General features: G+C 45.0%; 1 long non-coding RNA gene across 1 annotated transcript; it reads right to left on the bottom strand.

The window, feature by feature from the left end:
- Positions 1 to 5491: 5491 nt before the first annotated feature.
- On the bottom strand, positions 5492 to 19238 carry LOC102557192 (uncharacterized). The gene is made up of 2 exons (XR_015627417.1): positions 19164 to 19238; positions 5492 to 5749 (listed from the first exon to the last, which is right to left on the bottom strand). It is a non-coding gene; the product is annotated as an uncharacterized LOC102557192 (long non-coding RNA).
- Between the last annotated feature and the right edge of the window lie 1933 nt (positions 19239 to 21171).

Raw genomic sequence — 21171 nt, 5'->3', positions numbered from 1 at the left:
AATTCTAAAATGAGAGAGGCCAGGGAGATGGCTCCGACTGTGAGGTGCTTACCTCACATGAGGACCTGCGTTTGATCCCCAGGACCCACGTAAAAATCTGGGCATGGTGTTACGTGCAATCGCAGCACCAGGAAGCAAAGCGAGGCAGATTCCGGGGATTTTCTGCCCAACCAGCCTAGCCCATTCCATCGAGCTCCAGGCCAGTGGGATATCCTGTCTCTAAGCCAAAAGTGGATGGTGCCTGAGGATCAACACCCAAAGTTGTCCTCTGCAGGGCCCATTCAAACACACAGATGTGAAGCTTGACTTTGTGACAGTCTCAGAGAGACAAACCACTATCATCATAAATCCGAAGACTCGCTGAATGTCTGGACATTTGCTGAATCTGACCTTGTGTTTAAGAGTCTCTGTGGTACCCCTTGGAATAATTGCCTTAAGATGGTAATAACTGTTTATAATGCCTTTGGGGGACTTGAGTGACATTCTATAACTGGGCTAAAGAAACTTAACTAAGAAGTGCAGCTGAAACAAATTTCTCTGCATCCCTAGACTATCCTCCTAGCCACTGTAGCATCTAGCCTTGGGGTGCTGGTCAGTATTTAATTTGGGTGTATCCTTGGCTGTGGCTATAATGTTCTTAGTAGGTGATGCTAAGCGTAAGGACCCTAACCTGAACTTTGACCTTGACAGCCAATCCCCAGGCTTGAGAGGAGCTGGAAAAGGAGTGCCTTGAGTATTTGTCAATACACTGGCCGAGTGTTACTGTGACACAACTTCCAGTCATAGAGCTCAGGAGTGGCTGCTGTCTCTAGACACTCCACTCCTACCTGTTACTGAGGTAAGCTGACACAGAAGGCAGGACAGCTTGAGAAGCAGAAGCGGGTAAGAAGTCCTAATATTTGTGTCTTGTGCTTCAAAGGAAAGACCCAGAAAATGGAACAGACAAGGCAAATGGATACTATTAGCAGAGTTACTTTAAAGAAATTTTAAATGCTGTCCTGCTGACCAATTATTTGGAACACTTTTAAATGAAACCTATTATGGTGCGGTTCTCAGATCAACACAAAAGAAATCCATTAGGCCCCAGTTGCCACGGACACTGTTAATGTTATAAAAGTCATCATGGAGAAAGAGGAGGAGACTGAGGAGGAGGGTGGCAGCCAAGCTCTCTCCGTACAAGAGTCTCCTCTGAAAAGCAGGAACATTTCAAGAAGCCTTTAAGAATGATCGGGCAATATGCTTAGACAGAGCAGGACTGAGAATACCAGCTTCCGGATTTCAGTAGAAATCTCATAAAATAGACTTTAGAAAATTCTATTAAGCCCAAAAGGAGAGTTCTACAGAGTACCAGCAGTTCCCTGTCCTTTAGAATGAAAGGAAACAGGGCACAAAGGTGCCTAATATAGCCCCGTAGGAGAGCACAGGTAAGACTGGCTGCATCTCCCACAGCGGGGAGAACAGAACGTGATGTCTTTCTTAGTTTCACTCTGGTGGTTCCGGTCTCTTGTCAGTCACGGCCGATTCTTCAGCTCCAGCTGAGCAGAACCACCAAGTCTTCACACAGAAGGCAGGGTAGAGCCTTTGCTTCCCTCTAAAACGTCTCAAGCCAGGCCTCCATCTTCTGCACCGCTCTCCGCTCTCTGGTCTTCCAAGCTCCTACGGAACAGCCCACTGAGCTCTCAACACTCACTGCCTTCTCCAGCCCAGAGTTCCAAAGTCCCTCCACGATCCTCTCCCAAAACATGGTCAGGTCTGGCACAGCAATACTTCACTATCCCGGGACCAGCTTCTGTGCTGGTTAGGGTTTCCGTCACCATGATGAAGCACCACAACCAAAGGTGAGTTGAGGAGGAAAGGGGTTTGCTTGGCTTACTCTTTCCCATCATAATCCATCATCAAAGGAAGTCCAGACAGGAACTCAAGCACAGCAAGAACCTTGAGGAGCTAATGCAGAGGCCGTGGAGGGACACTACTTCCCCTCGTGGCTTGCTCAGCCTGCTTATAGAGCACAGTACCACCGGCCAGGGATGGCTCCACTCACAATGGGAGGGGCCCCTGCCATCAATCACTCATTAAGAAAATGTTCTCCAGGCTGGCCTGCAGCCCAATCTGAAGGAGGCATGTTCTTGATTAAGGCTCCCTCCTCTACAGTGATTCTAGCTTGTGTCCAATGGACATAAGACTAGTCAGCCCACTTGGGAAGAAAAAATAAATAAAAAGGTGAGCTTGTGTTCTGTGCTGGGAAAATCCCCCTCCCTGTACCATAGGGTTTATGGCTTTTTGGTTTTGTTTTCCATCTTTTTAATTTGGACAGGAGATTGGAAAGATGGAGAAGGGAGGAAGGAGGGAGGGAAGAGAAAGAAGTGAGCTGGGTTAGCAAGGATTTGTTTTCTTCAGCCACAGCTTGATCCAGAGGTTCAAAAAAAAAAAAAAAAACGCAGTTAAAGAGAGATTTGTCTCTTGTCGTTAAATTATGCTCACCCTCTCTTCTCCAATAGACTCTCCTTCTGTGGGAGCACATCAGAGACACCCAGTTATCTTCCAACAGCCGATTCCTCTCATTACCGTGTAATAATGTACCCATCCCCCCTGCCCCAATGGAAGCTTCATGAACAATTTCCCAAACACTCTTTGTTGTGGTTTTTAAAACAGGATCTCATGTAACCTGGGCTGGCTTGAGACCCCCTTTTACTGAGAATGACCCTGAGCTGCTCATCCTCCTGCCTCCAGCTGTTAAGACTGGAGGTATGTCCGACCACTGCTGGATCGTGTGGCACTGGGGATGAACTCTAGCGCTTCGTTGGTTGTATGCTAAGCAAGCTTTCTCCCAACCAAGCCATACTGCCTCCCAGCCATAAAGGGTATCTTTGAAGTCTGGCCCATTCCTTCCCCACATGCTGCTTCGAAGGCCAAGGGGCTATCCTGGAAGCCCCTGGTGGAGCCAGGGCTCAAGGGCATCAGAAGGAAGAAGCTCTCTCTCTCTGGAGTACAGAGCACCAGGCAGCCTCCCTCCCTTAGTGCTCGACTCTACTGACATGAGAGACAAGCCATTTCAAGAGGCTGGAGAAATGGCTCGGCAGGTAAAGGCAGCACTTGTCACACAAACGTGAGGACCTGACTTCAGATCCCTGAGCCAGGCATAGTGACAGCTGTTTCCGATCCTAGTACTGGAAAGGCAGAGGTAAAACGATCCCTGCAGCCTGCTGGCCAAGTCAGTCTGCCGAACCGGTGTGCCCCTGGCTCAGTGTGAGACCCTGTCTCAAAAGGTAAAGATCAATAAACGAAGACACCCGACATCAACCTCTGCTTTTACCCAGGCATGTGTGATACATGCAAATATGGACTTGTGCACATACCACACACGTGTGCGTGCACACACGCATTCTGTCTTGATTACTGTGTTTGGACTATTCTAATAGCTCAAAACCTCATCTTAATGAACATACTCGGCAAAACGCTTACTGCAGTGTCAGGCTTGCTCCCTGCGGGGTAAACCCTTCCGTCTCATCTCCCGTCTGCCCTTTCTCAGAAGTCCCAGGAGGCATGCCATCGAACCTGTCTGCAGCTCTGTCTAGACTCTGGGTCATCTCGACTGTGGGGGGTGCAATGTGACCAGCCACTGTGAATTCCGGCCACCGTGCCGTCCTTGCCTCGGTGGGATGTAGACTCAAACCGTGAGCTGAAATAAACAACTAGGAATTTGTTTTTGCCTGTGTTTTGTCACAGCATCCAGACAAGGGACTGATACACTGACCTAGTTCTAAAATTACAGAAGCGTCTTCCGAAACAGAGATGAAGCAGGCCGTCTCCCAGTGCTGAGGAGGGTGTCGAGCAGATGCAGAACATACAGTAGAAACCTTTAATATAAAGGGACTAGAAAGGAACCATATTAAGGACTCGTTTATGCTCATATAAGTTACTAGTTAACCCTTCATTATCATTATCATTCATATTGTTGTTCTTGTTGTTGTTATTATTATTATTATTATTATTATTATTATTCCTCCTCAGTCTCCTCTTCTTTTTCTTCCTTCTCCTCTTCCTTCTAAGACAGATTTTTTTCACTCTGCAGTTCAGGCTGTCGTGGAACTCACTATGCATCCGAGGCTGGTCTTGAACTCATGGCCTGTGGGATGATTTCATTATGCAGGTGAAGGCAGGTACAAGATAGAGCGAGGCCTATCATTGGATGAGAAGGAAGGATGCGTGGGAGAAAAGTTTGAGGGAGGAGGAGGAGACTGGAATGAGACGGAGAGAAGCCACCGAGAGAACATGGAGGCTGACCTTAAGATTCCATACTGTACTTTCACAGGTTGTTATGAATGTTCTTAAGGGATGGATGTGTACAGGGCTTTGTATGTGTAGGTGGGCAATTATATCTTATCAACTGGATTAGAGGTTGTTGTGTTGTGTGTTCTTTCATGTGGTGAATTAAGTTTTAAGAGAGCGTGTGGCGGCTGGGACGCTAAGCCACCACGGAATTGAGATGTGTGTGTCTGGCATGGTGGCAGCCTGCCTTGGGAACTGGATGGGTAGAGAGATTGTTGCCAGGCTCAGAGAGAAGCCATCGGCAGTGTGATATGGGATGGAGCAAAGCGGGTGAGAGGCTTTGCTGAGATTAAGATATCTATCAGATATCTTGGGGCACTGCAACGCCAGACCTAGTGGGGATAAAAGAAAGCCATTTAATATAATTTTACAACAATGGCCTTGCCTCGGTCTCCCACATGCTGGAATTACAAGCGTGAGCCGCCTCGCCTGGCAGAAGTTTGAATTTCTTGTGTTAGCATTACATGGTGTACAAACGTGAATCTCAGAGTATTCAGAGTTGGAGAGGCTTTCTCAAGAATTGCAACATCCTAAGGATGTTGGACAACAGCCTTAAAAGAATGTTCTCATTTAGAGAAGTACAAGCCTGAAGGGCAAGGGGCGGGGAGGGTGAATTTAATGTTAAGGTTCACTTCCGGGTGTGTTGGCGCATCTAAATAAGATTGTATTTTCTTTGGTGAGGTCCTCGTGTTGAAATGAAACAGAGTCCACTTATAGGGGTGCTGGGAGTGCCAGATACTGCTCAGGTTGGTCCAGAGGCTGGGCTGGTTGTTTCCAGGCCCATCCAGCTGGAGGAGGTGAAGGGGTAATGGGCTTCTTCTATGTCAAGGAGCCTCCACAAATGACCACTCCCTGACCTAGAGAGGACGGGAAGGTGCCCTCTGACAGAGAGCTCAGGGAGAGATCAGATGTAGTTCCTCTGCATTGGGAAGCAACAAACAATAGCATATTTGATAAAATCCATATTCTTAGTCTTAGTTTTGCCTCCTTAAAAACTTTCAACGTGCCTGGCATTGGTGGCACGTGCTGTTACTACCAGCACTCGGGAGGCAGAAGCAGGCGGATCTCTGTGAGTTTGAGGCCAGCCTGGTTTATGAAGTGAGTTTCGGGACCCAGGGCTATTACACAGAGAAATCCTATCTCGAAAAAAAATGAAACAACATGAAAAGACAAAAAGAAATAATTCTATTCTTTATTTTGTTTTATGTGCACAAGGGCACCACAGGACAAACATGTAGGTCAGAGGACAACTTTGAGGAGAGGGTTCTCTCCTTCTACCAAGTGGCTCTTTGGAATCCAACTCAGGTGTCCCAGCGTGGTGGCAGGGTCCACGGAGCCATGTCACCAGTCCTTGTCTTTTCTCTCTTGATTGGTGAAAATACAGGTCCATGTCTGAGAACACTGTATCATGTGCATGATCCTGAAGAGACATATAGATATTGAAATTTGCATTTAATTTCCCCCAAAACATTGCTGCTTTCCACTATATAGCCAGTGTGTGTGTGTGTGTGTGTGTGTGTGTGTGTGTGTGTGTGTGCGCGTGTGCGCGGACCCAGGGCCTTGCACTTCCTAGGCAAGCGCTCTACCACTGGGCTAAATCCCCAACCCCTATTTTTTTTTTTAAGTAATTCTAAGGCTTCTTAAACTTAATCCACTTTTGACCCCTCTTGGCCAGAGAATATTTACCCACCCAGCTATACCATGATTAATTGAGCATTTACTGAGAACAAATCATACAGCGATGAGTTTTAAAACAGTTCCCCTATACAGACGATGTTATCACTTAGTGAAGAATGAAACAAGTCTGCATAGTAACGAGGAAAGCGTCCTTGCTTATTCTCCCGGGAGAATTAAATCTTGGGTGAATACTCGGTGTGGTAGGACCAGTGTCTTTCAGACTTGATCGATATTTTGATTTTGTAATTATCGATGCTGAGAGTGCCAGTCGGCACATTACAAAACAGCAGAAGCTTTTTTTTTTTTTTTCAGAATTTATCAGAATTCATGTCCCAAACGCCTAAGCCAAAATTCATTTAACACATTTAAAAAAGAAAACTCAAGTGACCAGTTCCAGAAATGTTTTTTTAAATGCAACATTGTAATATAATACAATCGAAAGATACATTAATATTGTGCTTAACCAGCTGAGGAACGATGGCCAGAAAACATTGTAACTCTCTGTTTCCCATAATCAAGTAATTCTATTTCTATAAAAGCTGAGAGCGTTGTGAAATTACAGGGTACACTATAGTTCATAGCACAGGACCGTCTCATATCTGCGCTGAGGAGAGTTGAGCCCCTAGTGCAGCACATTCCAGAACATTCAGTGCGGACTTGCTTAGTACCGAGTGTCATGACAGCATGTGTGGAGTTGAGTGCATGTGTCACATGTTATCACCAAGGCTGCAGGAGTCGCGTGGCACACATAGAAGCCCATTGCCAGAGACACCTCACGCTCATCACGCATTCGATTTTGAACTACTATGTGGCCAGTGTGTATTCCTCTATTGTGACTTCATATCCAGTCATGTGGCCCAGCATGAGACTGTGACCTCCAGTTTAAGAAGTCTTGCTCTGGGGGATGGTGTGACAGCTTAGCAGGCAAAGGTGCCTGATCCTTCAAACTCACACGATAGAGAGAATCAACTACAGATATTCTCTGACAATCACAAGTGTGAACAGGAGTTGATGCTAATCACGCCTACACTACTCACCAACACATACACCACATACGCTAAATAAAAATGTTAAAATTTTAAAAAATGCTTTAGAAAAAGAGAAGTAAAACTTAGCTGGACCTCCCCACCCCCAAAAAGAGGGGAAAATAGAAATTCAGGTCTAATGGACAGAACTCATATTTGATGGTTGTGAGATGGCCTTTGTGACAGGGGTCCTGTTGCTACTAGATGATCGTAGAGGTCACAGGGTTGTCTTTGCCATGGGCTGGGAAGGGGAGGAAGGCCAGCCAGCTGGTGTGCTCGGGAGTCTAGAGAGTGGTGTGGGCACCTGCCCATAAAAGCCAGCGAGCATGTGGCTTTGCTGCTGTCTTCATCTGGCAGAATGACTGTGGTCACCTGTCCCAGGGGAGTAGCCTTAAAAATGCAGAGCGTCAGCCTCATACGCTCCCGTGGGACAGAGGTGCTCATAAACCCACTTGGATGCCAGTCAGCAATGGGTAAACAACAAAAACAAAAACACCAGTGTTAAGGCCTTAGTAAAAAGGCCAACTTGTTTGTTGTTTAAGTAATATAGATAGGAGAGTTACCAGCATGCTCTCTGTCTTCATGAAAAGGCCTCTGAGCCTCTGAGGACATAGTTGCAGTTATTAAACATTTTGTTACATTTATTTACTTATGTATCCGTGCACAGGAGTGTGGTGCATGTACTATGGCACCTGTGTTGAGGTCAGCAGACAGCTTGCGGGAGATGGTCCTCTCTTCCATCCTGTGGGCCCCAGAGATCAAACTTAGGTCATTGGGGTTGTCAGCAAGCATTGTTGAGCCACCCCAATGGGTTTGTTTCTTCGTTTTTAAGGTAGGGATATAACTATTTTCCCAGCATAGTTAACAGCTGAAAACAGAGGACACTCAATGCATGATAGCTCTTGTAATTAGCATGACATCACCCCAAAGTAGGAAGACTTGAGTGGTGGCTGAACTGTCACAGTGTGTAAAGAATGTTCTAGACAGGGTATTGTGTATGCCAGGCCAGCCTCAAACTTGCCATGTAACCATTGGTGACCTTGAGCTTCTGATCCGCCTTCCTTGACCTTACCAGTGCTGGTATTATAGGTGTGCCTCATCATGCCTGGTTAAGCTGGGAACTGAACCCAAGGCTTTGTGCACATTAGGAGAGGAAACACTCCATCCACTGAACTACAGCCTCAGCCTAGGCATTTTCTTAGACTAGTTTATTACCAGAGTCTTACAAATCATTTATAACTTAAAGATAGCTAAAAGTACCTTGACGTAACACTTCAGGTTATATCTACAATGGCCTGCATTCTATAAATACTTTTTGTTATGGAATCTAGTATTCATACTGTTATATGTTAACCAGTTCAAATCCCCTCCTCGTTCTCAACAGGCTTTTAGTAGGGTGCCAATGGAGTCCTAAACAGAGAATGTGAGTTGAAGCTAAGCCAATTATTACACTGTGTGTCACTGGCCACAGGGATTGGTTCAAAGATAGATGCACGGTCTGCTCAGAGCCAATCAAATGCAACGAGGATGATAAGAATCCTTAATTGGGGGGGGGGGGGAAGGTGACTTCTGCCTTTCCTCATCTGAACGGAGATGTTGAAACAGCTGCAGATATGGTAGCCATTGTCTGGGAACGGAGCCAGCAAGGAAGTAAATGTTACCAAACGGGTGGCTATGATGGAGACACAGTCTGCTGATGTGTTTTGATCCTTTGATCAAGCTGCTTCTAAAACTCAAACAGTGATATTTTTGTTACGGTGAACTAACAGATTCTCTTCTTGTTCAAACCTTTGTTAAATAAAATTTCGGTTCGGATTAAATTTGGTCAAAAGCAAAATGCCCAAGTTTTACTAGACTGAGTGAAAATAGGTTTCACCTAAATTTAGAAAGCATTCTTTCCCCTTCCTAGAACTCTTCTACAGACAGTCCTCCTGTCTGCAACCTGTGCTGAGGTCTTAGATAACTCTGAAGCCCACATTCTTGGATTTAGAGCTTTTCTCTGCCTAGCAACTGAATTCATAGAGAGGTAGATAAAGGTGGGTTTATGCACCCAATCACTGAAGCCCTACTATAATTAACATCTTTTCAAAACGACAAGTTTACAACCAGAATATATTTCCTTTTCTCTCATTTAAGCAAAGCCTTGCATATAACTAAAGAGGAAGCATACCGCTCCGATAAATATATAACTTAATTAATAGTGTTTCCTTATCTTAAAGAAAAAGAATGCATAAAACATATTAGAATTCATTCTTGCTTTTGGCTCATAAATTTGTTGCCTGGGATTTTAGAAACTGCACCTTATTAACTGTACTGTGATAACCAGGGAGACTGCGTGATATTTCTCACAGTTTGAATTATTTTAAATTTACCATTCTCCTGAAATGGGATTGTCGCTCAGGGTCTTTGCCATGAGTCTTTAGAGCCATCCTCATAAGAGCCTCACCTGACTGATGTTAGACCTGGCCCCAGGTTTGTTTAGCTTAGCAAAATACTGGTAGATGTCACATGGTAGCTGGTTTTTGCTACTTTGTGGGTTCTTCCCACAAAGATAGAGGGAGAGAGAGAAACAGAGAGACCCCTGAGCTGAATTTCTTTCCTTTTGTTTCTTCTTGAGTAGGGTTGCTAACAAACCACAACCAACCTCCCCTGACCACCAACCACCACTGCTCAGCCTACCTCTTCAGGCCCTAGCATTACATAACCTCTTGGGATCCAAATGTCACAGAATCATAGAAACCATGTACAGCTGGCAAAGACACACTTCTGCTGGAGCACCAGGCAAAGCATAGTCACCTATAGTAGCCAATCCAAAATGGCCCCTTATCCCCACACTGGGGGAATTAAAACAAACCTTATTCCTATAACATTTCTGTTTTTTTTATTTAAAGAAACAAATTTTCACAATTCTTAATACATTGCATAAACAATGGACATCGGTCTTTTTGCAAGGGTTGAGGCAATGGCTTAGTGGTCAAGATCACGCCTATTCTTGCAGAGGATCTAGGTTCGGTTCCCGGCACATCCAGGGCCACTCACAACCATCTGTAACTCCAGCTCCAGAGGAACTGACGCCCACATCCGGCCTCTGCAGGCACTGTATGCATGTACACAACAGACTCACACAAGCATGCACACATGAACAAATGGATCTGTCTGTAGGCTTCCATTCGCCTCTTGGGATATCGTCTGTTCTGAAAAACACATATCCAAGGAGCAAAAGGGTTCAAGGAAACAGGGGAGACATTTGAAAAAGGCCCCAGTCTTTTCCATTCTTAAGGCTGAGTCCGTCCAGGTTATATCAGGCAGAGTTCTACAGAAGCACAAACTACTCACCCCACCAGACCGTGATAGAAAGCAAGAATCGCTTGCTAAGTTGCTAAGTTCTGGAGTTGTTTCTTAGGCAGCACTGTTGTATCAGTAATGGAATAATGCACTGTCATTAGAAGGAAAGGCTAACATGAGATTTCTCTATCTGATGTATAGAAGATTTTGTCTTTGGTGGTCTGCATGACCACAGGATCTAAAGGTTGTTTTAGAATCACCATTGACATGTGCACGCACACGCGCACACGCGCACACGCGCACACACACACACACAGACCACAGTCTGGGGTATTTGAACACTTTGTTTCCAACTGATGTCACTATTTGGGAGATTCAGCAGGGGTGGCCTTGTTAGAGTGCGTTGGGAGCGGGTTTTGAGAATTTAAAGTCTTGCATCTTTTCACGTTCAGTATCCTTGCCTGCGGTTCAAGATGTGCACCCTCTGGAGAGATGGCTCAGTGGTTAAGAGCACTGACTGCTCTTCCAGAGGTCCCGAGTTCAATTCCCAGCAACCACATGGTGGTTCATGACCATCTGTAATGGGATCGGATGCCCTCTTCTGGTGTGTCTGAAGACAGCAACTGTGTACTTATATAATAAATAAATAAAACATGTGCGCCCTCAGCTGCCAAATAAATCTTTCTCTCTATGGGTGGCCTTGATCGTGGTCATGGCCATGCTCACAGCAATGGAAGAATAACAAATACTATAATGTAGTGCCTATCATAGTGAATTATATATATATATATATATATATATATATATATATATATATATATAAAATACACACACACATATATGTATGACCTATTAGTGATTTTGTGCTATCTAGTGTTATCTTTTGGGAGTCATTTGGCTCTTTTGGACCACATGACTATCTCAGTTGTTATCTTGCCTACATCTAGAATTAACTAAAAACCCCAAAATACAGGGCACACCTGTGAGGGACTTCTGCTTAACTCAAACCAGGACAATCTACTTCAAATCCAGATCTCTGAGGTAAGAAGGGACAACTTCAACCCAGATCTAATCTGGGCCACGCCTTCTGCTGGAAGCCTGACTAAAGACAGGAAGAAGAAGGAAGCTTTTGCTCTTTGCCTTCACCTCGCTAGTTCATCTATGCCTTCACTGGCACTGGAGCCTACTTCCTCAGGATTCCAGTATGTAATGGAGACCAGCGGAGGCATCCAGCCTCGTGGACTGAGCAACTACTGGGTTCTTGTACTTCCCGTTCATAGCCAGCCACTGCTGGACACCACAGCCTGTAAGTCATTCTAATCTATCTCTCTCTCTCTCTCTCTCTCTCTCTCTCTCTCTCTCTCTGACATTGTATACGTTCTGTAACTCCAGAAAAACATGACTAATACAGACCACCCAGTTATTCTTAAAATAGGGGATGAGGGCTAAAAAGATGGCTCAGTGGTTACAAGCACTTGATGAACTTCCAGAGGATCCGTTTGGGTCCCAGAGAATCTGACGCCCTCTTCTGGCCTCTGTGTTTACCTGCGCTTGTGTGCACATACCCCACCCACACAAATACACACAATTAAAAATAAAATAAAATCTTTACTTTAAAGGGTTGAGCTAGACCGCTCTAGCTAAAAATGCTATCCTTGCGATCTCCAAACTCACAGACAGTACTCGCATAAGAATAAAATATACCGTTAATATTCTATACACATAAGAGCCTGAAGTGTAAGAATCCTGGTATCCTTTCCATGCTCCTAAGTTTCTTAACTAAATGAGATATATGTGCCAGTAAATGTCTTAGATTTCGTTTCATTGAAACTTATAAAAATCCTCACATTTAAAAAAAATGAATATATTAGAGAAAGTCACATTTTTAAAAAATGCATTAACCGCATGGGGTGTGCTCAGCCTATGCGGTAGGCCACAGCAGGATCTAACAAATTAAGTGCAGAAATCTACTTGTTAACTCAAGATCAAGAAGCCGACAGAGGATCTGAGGAAAAGGCTCAGCGTATAGAGGGCTTGCCGCACAAACGTGAGGACCTGAGTTCCCAGCAACCGTTCCCACCTAGGCTGTAGGAGGAGCACTTTTCCTGGTGGTCACCAGAGCAACGGACACTGAAGAACCAAGGCTGTAACTGATTCAAACACAAATCTTCATTTGCATATGAGGTGCGCTGTGATTGGCCCAAACACTCCTCCTCCTGGCTACAGATGCGGGCTGCTCTGGTGCCCTGGGAAATACTTATGCTTTAGGCCCAGGAAAAGGCCTCTCTCAAGTGGTCTTTTCATGGCCATTTTCAGTAATGTGAGACCTGGTAACACGATCAGCTGTCCAGCAGAGTTGTCCTTAGGCTGAGCCGCAAACACAGCAAGACGGATAATGGCCTGCAAGCTGCCAGGCAGGCGGAGCTGAGTGGGTCCGCTGACCAAGCTACTGTCATGGTGAGGCTGTCCAGAAGTTAAAGTCAGCCGAACAGTCAGAAAGAACAGCCAGGGTAGAGACAGAGGGGCTGTTGAGAGTAGAGAAGACACCGTGGAGGCTGAAGAAGAATCAAAGGCTGTAAGGAATCAAGACGAATTCCAGATTGCGGTCGATCCTTTTTGGGAAAGAGTCGCAGACACTTCAAACACACAAGCTGTAAGCCTGATACGAAGAATCCGGATATCCAAGGCTGCCAGGATCTCAAATACCAGCTCCACTTAAGAGCCAAGGACCCCTGACCCCTTTGTCACCCCGCAAGCTGGGAGTTTCAATATCTGATGCCTTCTTGGGAACTGGAATACTGAAGGACTCCACCTGCTACATCAATGCCTCCTCCTCCTCCTCTTCCTCCTCTTCCTCCTCTTCCTCCTCTCCCTCCTCCTCCTCCTCCTCCTCCTCCTCCTCCCACCCCCTCCTTCTCCTTCTGCTGCTCCTCCTCCTGCTGCTGCTGCTCCTCCTCCGTCCCTTCCTCCTCCTGCTCCTCCGGTCCCTCCTACTTCTTTTTTCCTCCTCCTCTCCCTCCTCCTCTTCCTCCTTCTGCTCCTCCTCTTTCTCCCCTCCTACCCCTCTTCCTCCTTGACTGCTGCTCATGAAGCCCAAGCAGCACAGAATCTACCAAATTCGGCCCTTGAATATATACTTACCTATTCCAAGGGGCTTTGGGTATTTTGCTTTCATGGTTTTTTTTTTTTTTTTTTTTTTTTTGGTTGGGGGGGGGTGGTAATCTGGCCAGCCATTTGGAAGCATCTTATACAGAACTTTGTGACTGCCTCAGACCTGTCCTAGACAGCTGCAGTGTACACGATACCTGACTCTGAAGGGTGTGCTGACCCACTACACCCATCACCTGATTCCAAAATCCTTGGGTGTCTCTATCTGCCGTTTGAGCATTTCCTTCCCTAGACCTTTTCCTGCAAGCAATTGGAGTACTGGAAGGACCCGGAAGTTACTGCATGCACAGTCACTTAACCAATGACTGACTGTATGAGGAGGACTGTCCCAGCTCCTGTGTCCAGTTTCTGCATCCAAGAGAACGAGCTAAAGGGTTCTGAGCGTCTGTGATGAGACTGCGTCATGACTTTGATCTTGGCACTGTCTTTCTGAGACTGAGAACATTTTCTTCATAAATCTCCTAAATAAAGTCCCTTCAAACTCAAGGGTTACATCTAAAGAAACTGATAGAAGACAGATGCTCACAAATTTCATGAGAAGCAAACAGATGTTCAAGAGAGGCTTTCGGTAGACAGAAGCCACACAGTGACAGAAACTGGAGGCACATCAGTAAAGAAACCAGGAGAAAGCCTCAGAGATGGCTAAGTGGGTGACAGTGATTGCCTTGTAAGCCTGGCAACTTAACTTCCATCCCGGATCCCCGGTTAAAAGAACCGACTCCTGAAAACTATCTTCTGACCTCCACGTGTGCCAAGGTACACACGTGCTCTCCCCTAATAATAATTAGATCATAATAATAGTGATATTAGTTTTTAGAAACCTTAGGAGAAGCAGGTAGGGGGAAGGCAGGAGGAGTGGCCACAGCAGAAACTGAAGCAAAAATCAGAGCCACCAACCTCAGGACCACAGTTCAGGAAGCTACACACAGGGGCGAACTGATCCTGCTGCAGAGTTCTGTCGAGCCTCCAGAGCTGCTGTGTCCTGGGATAACTTCCTGTCTCCTGCACGGTAACTTCCTGTCTCCTACACGGTAACTTCCTGTGTCCTTCACGGTCTGGCTGTGCAGCTGCATAGATAGCTTTGTCTACCTCTCACTCCTCTGTGCAACATTCCCATAATTCCACCCCCCAGCAACTCAAACGGGACGCTGATATTCGGAAAGCTAAGGAGCTCGAAGAGTTCCATGTAACCCCCCAAGAGTCCCAGGAACACCCCAACTGAAAGAGCGTTTACGGTGCTTGGGATAGTTCCGACATTTTATAATTAATAAGTCCCTTCAGCTCCTTTTAATTTTGTTTTTATTATCAAAATTATAATGTGGTTTTCTATTTTATAACTTCTAGTTAATGTGGCCTCCCATTCTTCATCGTGTCACTAATTTAATAACCAACAAAATCCCTTCTAATTCCTTAGTAAATGAATTTGTTCTGTGTAATTATTAAATGGAATACATTTCTTCAGTATAATATTTATTGTGCCTAAATTTAAAATTAAACATTTGTGATAACAACTTATAATAGGAAGTAGGAAAGGCAGGAAGAATTTTTTTTTTAAGTGGGATGCCACGGTTTTGAATCTATTAAATGGTCTCATTAAGCCAGAGAGACTCCTTGTTTCTGAGACCTGTGGGGTGCCATCATCATACCCTGTAAATTTCACATTTTATAAACTTTTGCTCAGAAGATCACTCTGGTTTGTGTCATGGTCCACCACAGAAGAACATAACAATCAATGTTGTCATAAACTGAATGCAGTTACTCCTTCCAGGATTGCTTGGGATGGTACAAAAAGCAAAAACAAAGGTAGCTACAGTTGAAAGACTTGCAAAAGAAAGTACGGCGTGCCAGAAGGCTCAGCTGGTAAAGTGCTACTCACATAGAGATGAGGACCTGAGTTTGGATTCTCAGGACTCATGCATGTCAGGCTGGGTTCAGTTTGTGCATCTGTAATGCCGTACTCCTTCAGGGAAATGGGAATGGGAGACAAAAGAGTCCCTGGAAGCTTGGGGGCCAGCTAGTCTGATGGGCATACTCCATGGCAAACGGGAAGACATCTGCATGCATGAAGACAGAAGAGGGCTCAGTACGAGACTGTCCCTGGCCTTCACACACATGATATCACATGCACATGACCATGTGAACACAGGGAGAGAAGGCCTTGAAGATCTTCACATACATGAGGTCATATGCACAACATGAATGCAAGGAGAGAGGAAATTAAAAATAGAAAGGGGAATTTTGGAATGTATTTTTCTTTATTGAAAAACGTGTTTATTTAAAATTTATACTGTTCACCCATAAATTTTCAGCTCTGTTGTTGTTGAGTTTATTTATCTATTTATTTATTATTAATTTTTTTACTTACTCACTTTACATCCCACTCACTGCCCCCATCCCAGTCACCCCTTCCCACAATTCTTCCTCCCTTTCCCTTTCCCCTCCCTTTCTCCTCTGAGAATTCGGGGTTTTCCCCTGGGAATATCCCCCACCATAGCACATCGAATATCTGTGAGGCTAGGCACATACTCTCCCACTAAGGTCAGAAGAGGCAGTGCAGCTAGAAGAGCATATTCTGTGTACAGGCAACAGCTTTTGGGATAGCCCCCAGTCCAGCTGGCACATACTTTCTTATAACACTCTCGGCAAAAAGAACAGAGTTCAGCTGGACGTCGGGAAGGCACAGATGTTCATCCTATTAAAACAAACAAAGTTCTTGGGCTTACCAGAAGGGCTGCTACCTGACAGTTATGTTATCCTCAGAAAACACCCATCTGACTCTCTTAAAGCACCATAAAGAAAATCCCCTCATGACTTCAAAGGTAATTTCATGGAAATACATGATCTAGAATAGATAATCTAAGGGATATGCTAAATTGAATGGGAGAAGAGTTACATTTTCTAAAAAGAACATTTGTGAATGAACTTAATATAGATGACCTCATTTGCTGAGCAACTCGAAAATAAAACCATACATGTTAATGGTTTCCATAACATTGGCGCATACTATTCCAATAATTATGCTAAAGAATATACAATCAGTGGTGGTAATTCTGCCTCATTGAGAGTGTAAAGACTGCCTTAAATGTTAAATAAGTACCCTCGGCCTCACTCTGAGAGGAAATGCAAATTAAAACTACCAGTTTGCATGTCATCTGTTGGCAGAGAGTCAACAGTGTGTTAGCACACTCAGAGTGAACCCTGGGAAGTGGGCTTCTCACACATTTTGGAAATTCAGTAATTACAAGCTCATATGGAGGAGACTCTATCTGCAGAAATTACAGATGGACTTACTTGTACCAAATTTCACTCATGGTCAAAATTATTTCTGCTGATGTTTAATAAATATGCCCTTGCTTGTAATTGTGCAAAACTGGAAGTGGGCAAGACCCACCAAAGAGTGAGTTACTTGATTAACTTCAGAGTGTCCTCTGGAATACTTTCTTAGTCCTGGTTACTGCTGCTGTGATGAGACACAATGACGAAAAACAAGTTGGGGGGGGGAGGGTTTCTTTGGTTACATTTCCACATCATAGTCTATCACTGCAGGAAGTCAGGACAAGAACTCACACAGGGCAGGAACCATGAGGCAGGAGCTGATGCAGAGGCCATGGAGGGTGCTGCTTACTGGCTTGCTCCTCATGGCTTGCTTTCTTAGAGAACCCAGGACAAGCAGCCCAGGGATCGCACCATGCACAAGGGCTGGGCTGTCCCCCATCAATCACTAACTAAGAGAATGCCCTACAGACTTGTCCATGGCTGGATCTTTCGGAGGCATTTTCTCCTCTCTTGAGGTCCCCATCTCTCAAATGACTCTAGCCTGGGTCAAGTCGATATAAAGCTAACCAGTACAATACTGTGGACCCACAAAAACAGGAACAACAGTCGACGTGGGAAGTTCTTGAGAATAAATGTTGAGAAATTAAGGTGGGCGAAAAGGTTTAGAGCGTGAAGAAGAAATTGAGAAATAGGAGAGTATCTTCAGTTTGTACATGAATATAAAAAGGTATAAAAAGAAAATATGGAAGCAGCCATCTATTAGGATGAGGAGGGTTGTGGAGTCAGCCTCCAGAATGGGAGACAGAGCCTTTGCCGCGAACATATTTCCTCTTGCATAGAATTAAATAAAACAATACAATAAACGACAAGAAAGGCAATACCAAGAAAGGGTCGAAAAGGCTCGCTTCCCAAGTTTATACCACTTCAGGGTAACGAGTGCTACAGCTCAAAGGTTGGTGAACACCTTCTTGCCAGCTCTGGCTTGCTGCCTGCTTTAGTAATATGCCGTTAGCTTCTGTAGCTACGACCAATTGACAGAGGAGTTACTAATTGGCTGGCTCCCTGGCTTGGACTCTCCGCCAGGCTGAATTTCTATCTAGGTGGCAGGAGCATTATGATCAAGGCCGGTTGTGGACTGAATGAAACCGTGACCCATACGTGCGTGCTTGCATACCTCCTTGCCACGTGGTGGCGCTGTTTGGGGAGGTCGTGAACTCTTTAGGAGCTTTTCTGGAGGTCGCTGAAAGGTGAGCATTACGGGTTTTAGAACTTCCTGTTCCAGAAGTCAGATTCCCACTTCTCTCCCCGTGCTCCCTCCTCCTTGATGAAATATGATCCCCTAAAACTAACCTGTCTTTCGTTAAGATGCTTCTGGTCAAATATTTTGTTCTAGCGATGAGAAGAGTCACTGGTGTGAGGCGCTTTATCTCCTGAAGAACAGGAGACAGGAAGGAGAGAGAGATTAATGGAGCCCACAAAGATACCCCGTGTGCCTTGCTTCCAACCAGGCCTCATCAACTCAGTTTCCCCCAACCTCCAGAGACAAGTGCCACAGCTGGGGACCAAGATTTCAACCCATGAGCCTACAGGGGACAGTTCCTATCCAACCACCAACAGCACATCAGGTTTAATGGAACACAGCCCGCCATGTCCTGTGCGTCATCTATGACTGCTGTAGTATCAGGGTATCAAACTTGAGCGGTTGAACCATAGAGCTGACAAGCTACAGTCCCCACCTAGCCTTTTACAAAAGCACTTTACCAACCTCTGCCTGGACTCCTAGAAAGTCTGAAAAAAAATGCATAAATGAATAAGGAACGTGGTCCACACGCACATCTTGACGTACACGTTCCCAAAATTTTATATCCAACAGAGATCTTCAGATTTCTCACAAGTAGAGTTTGGTTCAAATCGGGATCCAGAATAGCTTAAGCCAATGACTAAGTTTCTCATCTTGGCAAAGGTCCTTGGTCGGGATTTGCTACGTGATCTGAGTTGGGCCAATCAGAGCTACGGAAACACAGCCGCGTTGTCAGCAAGACCAGGCGTGCCTGAAGAGATAGAGCCCTAGCCTGGAGCCATACAGAGTCAGCACACTGGAGTGTATAGAGTCGGGAAATGGCAGTGCCTGGGAAACCTAAGGGAAAGTCTGCGAGAAGAATTGTGGAAAGTGTGTTTTCCTTTAAAAGGGGGAGGGGGCGGACATATGTGATAGTCCCGCCCCCACCTCGCTGCTAATCTTTTGCCTCAAACGGTAATTTCACGTCTGTCTGCAGCTGCTGCGGCTCTCTAACAATCCAATGCATTAGGGAGTTAAGCATGTATTACTGTGTTCGCTTGGGAAAACAGAGCTATTCTGGGTGTTTCAGAAATAAAGGCTTTAATGCAGGAATGATTACTTACATGAATGTCAGAAGACCTCAGGGAACAAAGATCAGGGAAATTGCCGCCTGGAGTTCCGGGTCAGGAAAAGAGACTGAACGCTGTAGCCGGAAGGGCTGAAGGGGGTGGTTCTTAAGTGTTCTCTGGAAACTGTTCAATTGCCAACCATCTCCAGAAGCTCCCACAAACACCTAGTGTACAGCAGTGACCTGGGTTCTCCAGCCAGCCCCCACCCCATGCTTCTTAACTGGCCTGCTCATCCCTGTGTCTTTGACACCTCCTCGGATGAGGAGGGGATGAGTTAAACATGTGTAATCCAACAGATATGGCAAAGGTGTAAAGCCTCCAGGGCCTCTCACTGAGCGACCAGAGCCGTCCAGCAAACACCAGCCGCACAGTTCACATTAGGGAAGAGAAGGTTGTTTAGGCAAACACTGCTTACACTTTTCCTACTCACACCTCTTTTGTCTGACAAAGTTTTGAGTGATGAGTGAACACACACACACACACACACACACACACACACACATATCAGGATCTAGGATCAAATAAGAGACACACGTCTGGGGTGTCTGTGAGGGAGTCGTAGACTTGGTTTACTGAGGTGGCAGAAGGACACACCTGAAATGTGGGTGGTGGCACTGCTCTGTAGGCCGAGACCAAGACTAAATGGAAAGGAGAAGCGAGTGAGCTTCTCTCAGGCTTTCTTTCCTGGCTGTGAACGTTGTGTGGCAGGTGTGGCAGCCATCTCATGCTCCTTCCTCATACTTCCCCGCCATGATGGACTAGACCTTGAACCATGAGCCCACATAGTCCCTACTTTTCTTAAGTTGCCTCTCTGGTATTTTGTCATAGCAGTGAAAAGTAACCAATCCAATAATTTCTAAAGTGGTATACAGGTAAAATGTTTACTGATAATAAGTCATAAAAATGGACTCTACAAACAATTATTGATATACATATATACACATATACATATAGATACATTTATATGTATATACATGCATGTGTACATGCATACACACATACATACATATACACACATATATATATACATGCATCTATGCATGTATACATATAGACAGACATATATAGACACACACACACATATATACATATATATACTCTTACTGAGTATTAAAGAGTAAAGCAGGGACTGGAGATATAGTTCCATGGTAATAGCACGCACTGCTTTTACAGAAGATTCAAGTTCTGTTCCCAGTACCCACTTTGGGTGGTTCACAGCAGCAGGTAACTCCTGCTGTCCTGGGGATGCAGCGCCCTCTTCTGGCCTCCTGTCTACCTGCACTCATGTGCACATACCTATACATAGACACACACACACACATACACACACACACAAATGTATTTTTTTAATATTAAAAAATAGGAGTAGAGGGATGGTTCCGTTATTAAGAGAACTTGCTGTTCTTGCCGAGGGCCCAGGTTCTCTTCCCAGCTCCTACTTACAGGCTCCCATCACTCGTAACGTCAGCTCCAGAGAATTTAATGCAGTCTTCTGGCGTCCACAGGTGCTGTATTCACATGGTAGACTTCACAGGCAAGCAAAATACTCGTGAACGTAAAATAAGGTGTAAAACTTTAAACACTGGAGATTAAAGCGAGTTTATATGCTAGCAGGATGGAAGTGCCCTATTATCACGTACGGAATTCCTCTCAGCGGAGTGTGTGATAGCCCCAGCGTAGACCATTGTGACCATTTCTGAGTGTAGGTTAATATTTTGATTTTAGCATCATCAGTGCTGAGAACGCCCCTTTACATAAATCTATGGTAGACTGTATTTAGGGCCATTTCTTAAATTACTGGAAATTCTGTCCTAGTCTCAAGCCAGAATTTATTTAATGATTTTTAAAAAAGAAACTCAAGTCAGCAACCCAAACAGCCACCTGTAAAATCAGACATTCTAGGGGGCTGGACAGACAACTCAGAGGTTAAGGGCACTGGCTGTTCTTTTAGAGGACCCGAATTCAATTCCCAGCAACCACATGGTGGCTCATGACCATCTGT

This window comes from Rattus norvegicus, chromosome 8 (genome assembly GCF_021556685.1).
Source record: "Rattus norvegicus strain SHRSP/BbbUtx chromosome 8, alternate assembly SHRSP_T2T, whole genome shotgun sequence".
Taxonomy (NCBI): domain Eukaryota; kingdom Metazoa; phylum Chordata; class Mammalia; order Rodentia; family Muridae; genus Rattus; species Rattus norvegicus.
Note: the sequence above shows the minus strand (reverse complement) of the source record. Positions and strands in the feature narration are given on the sequence as shown.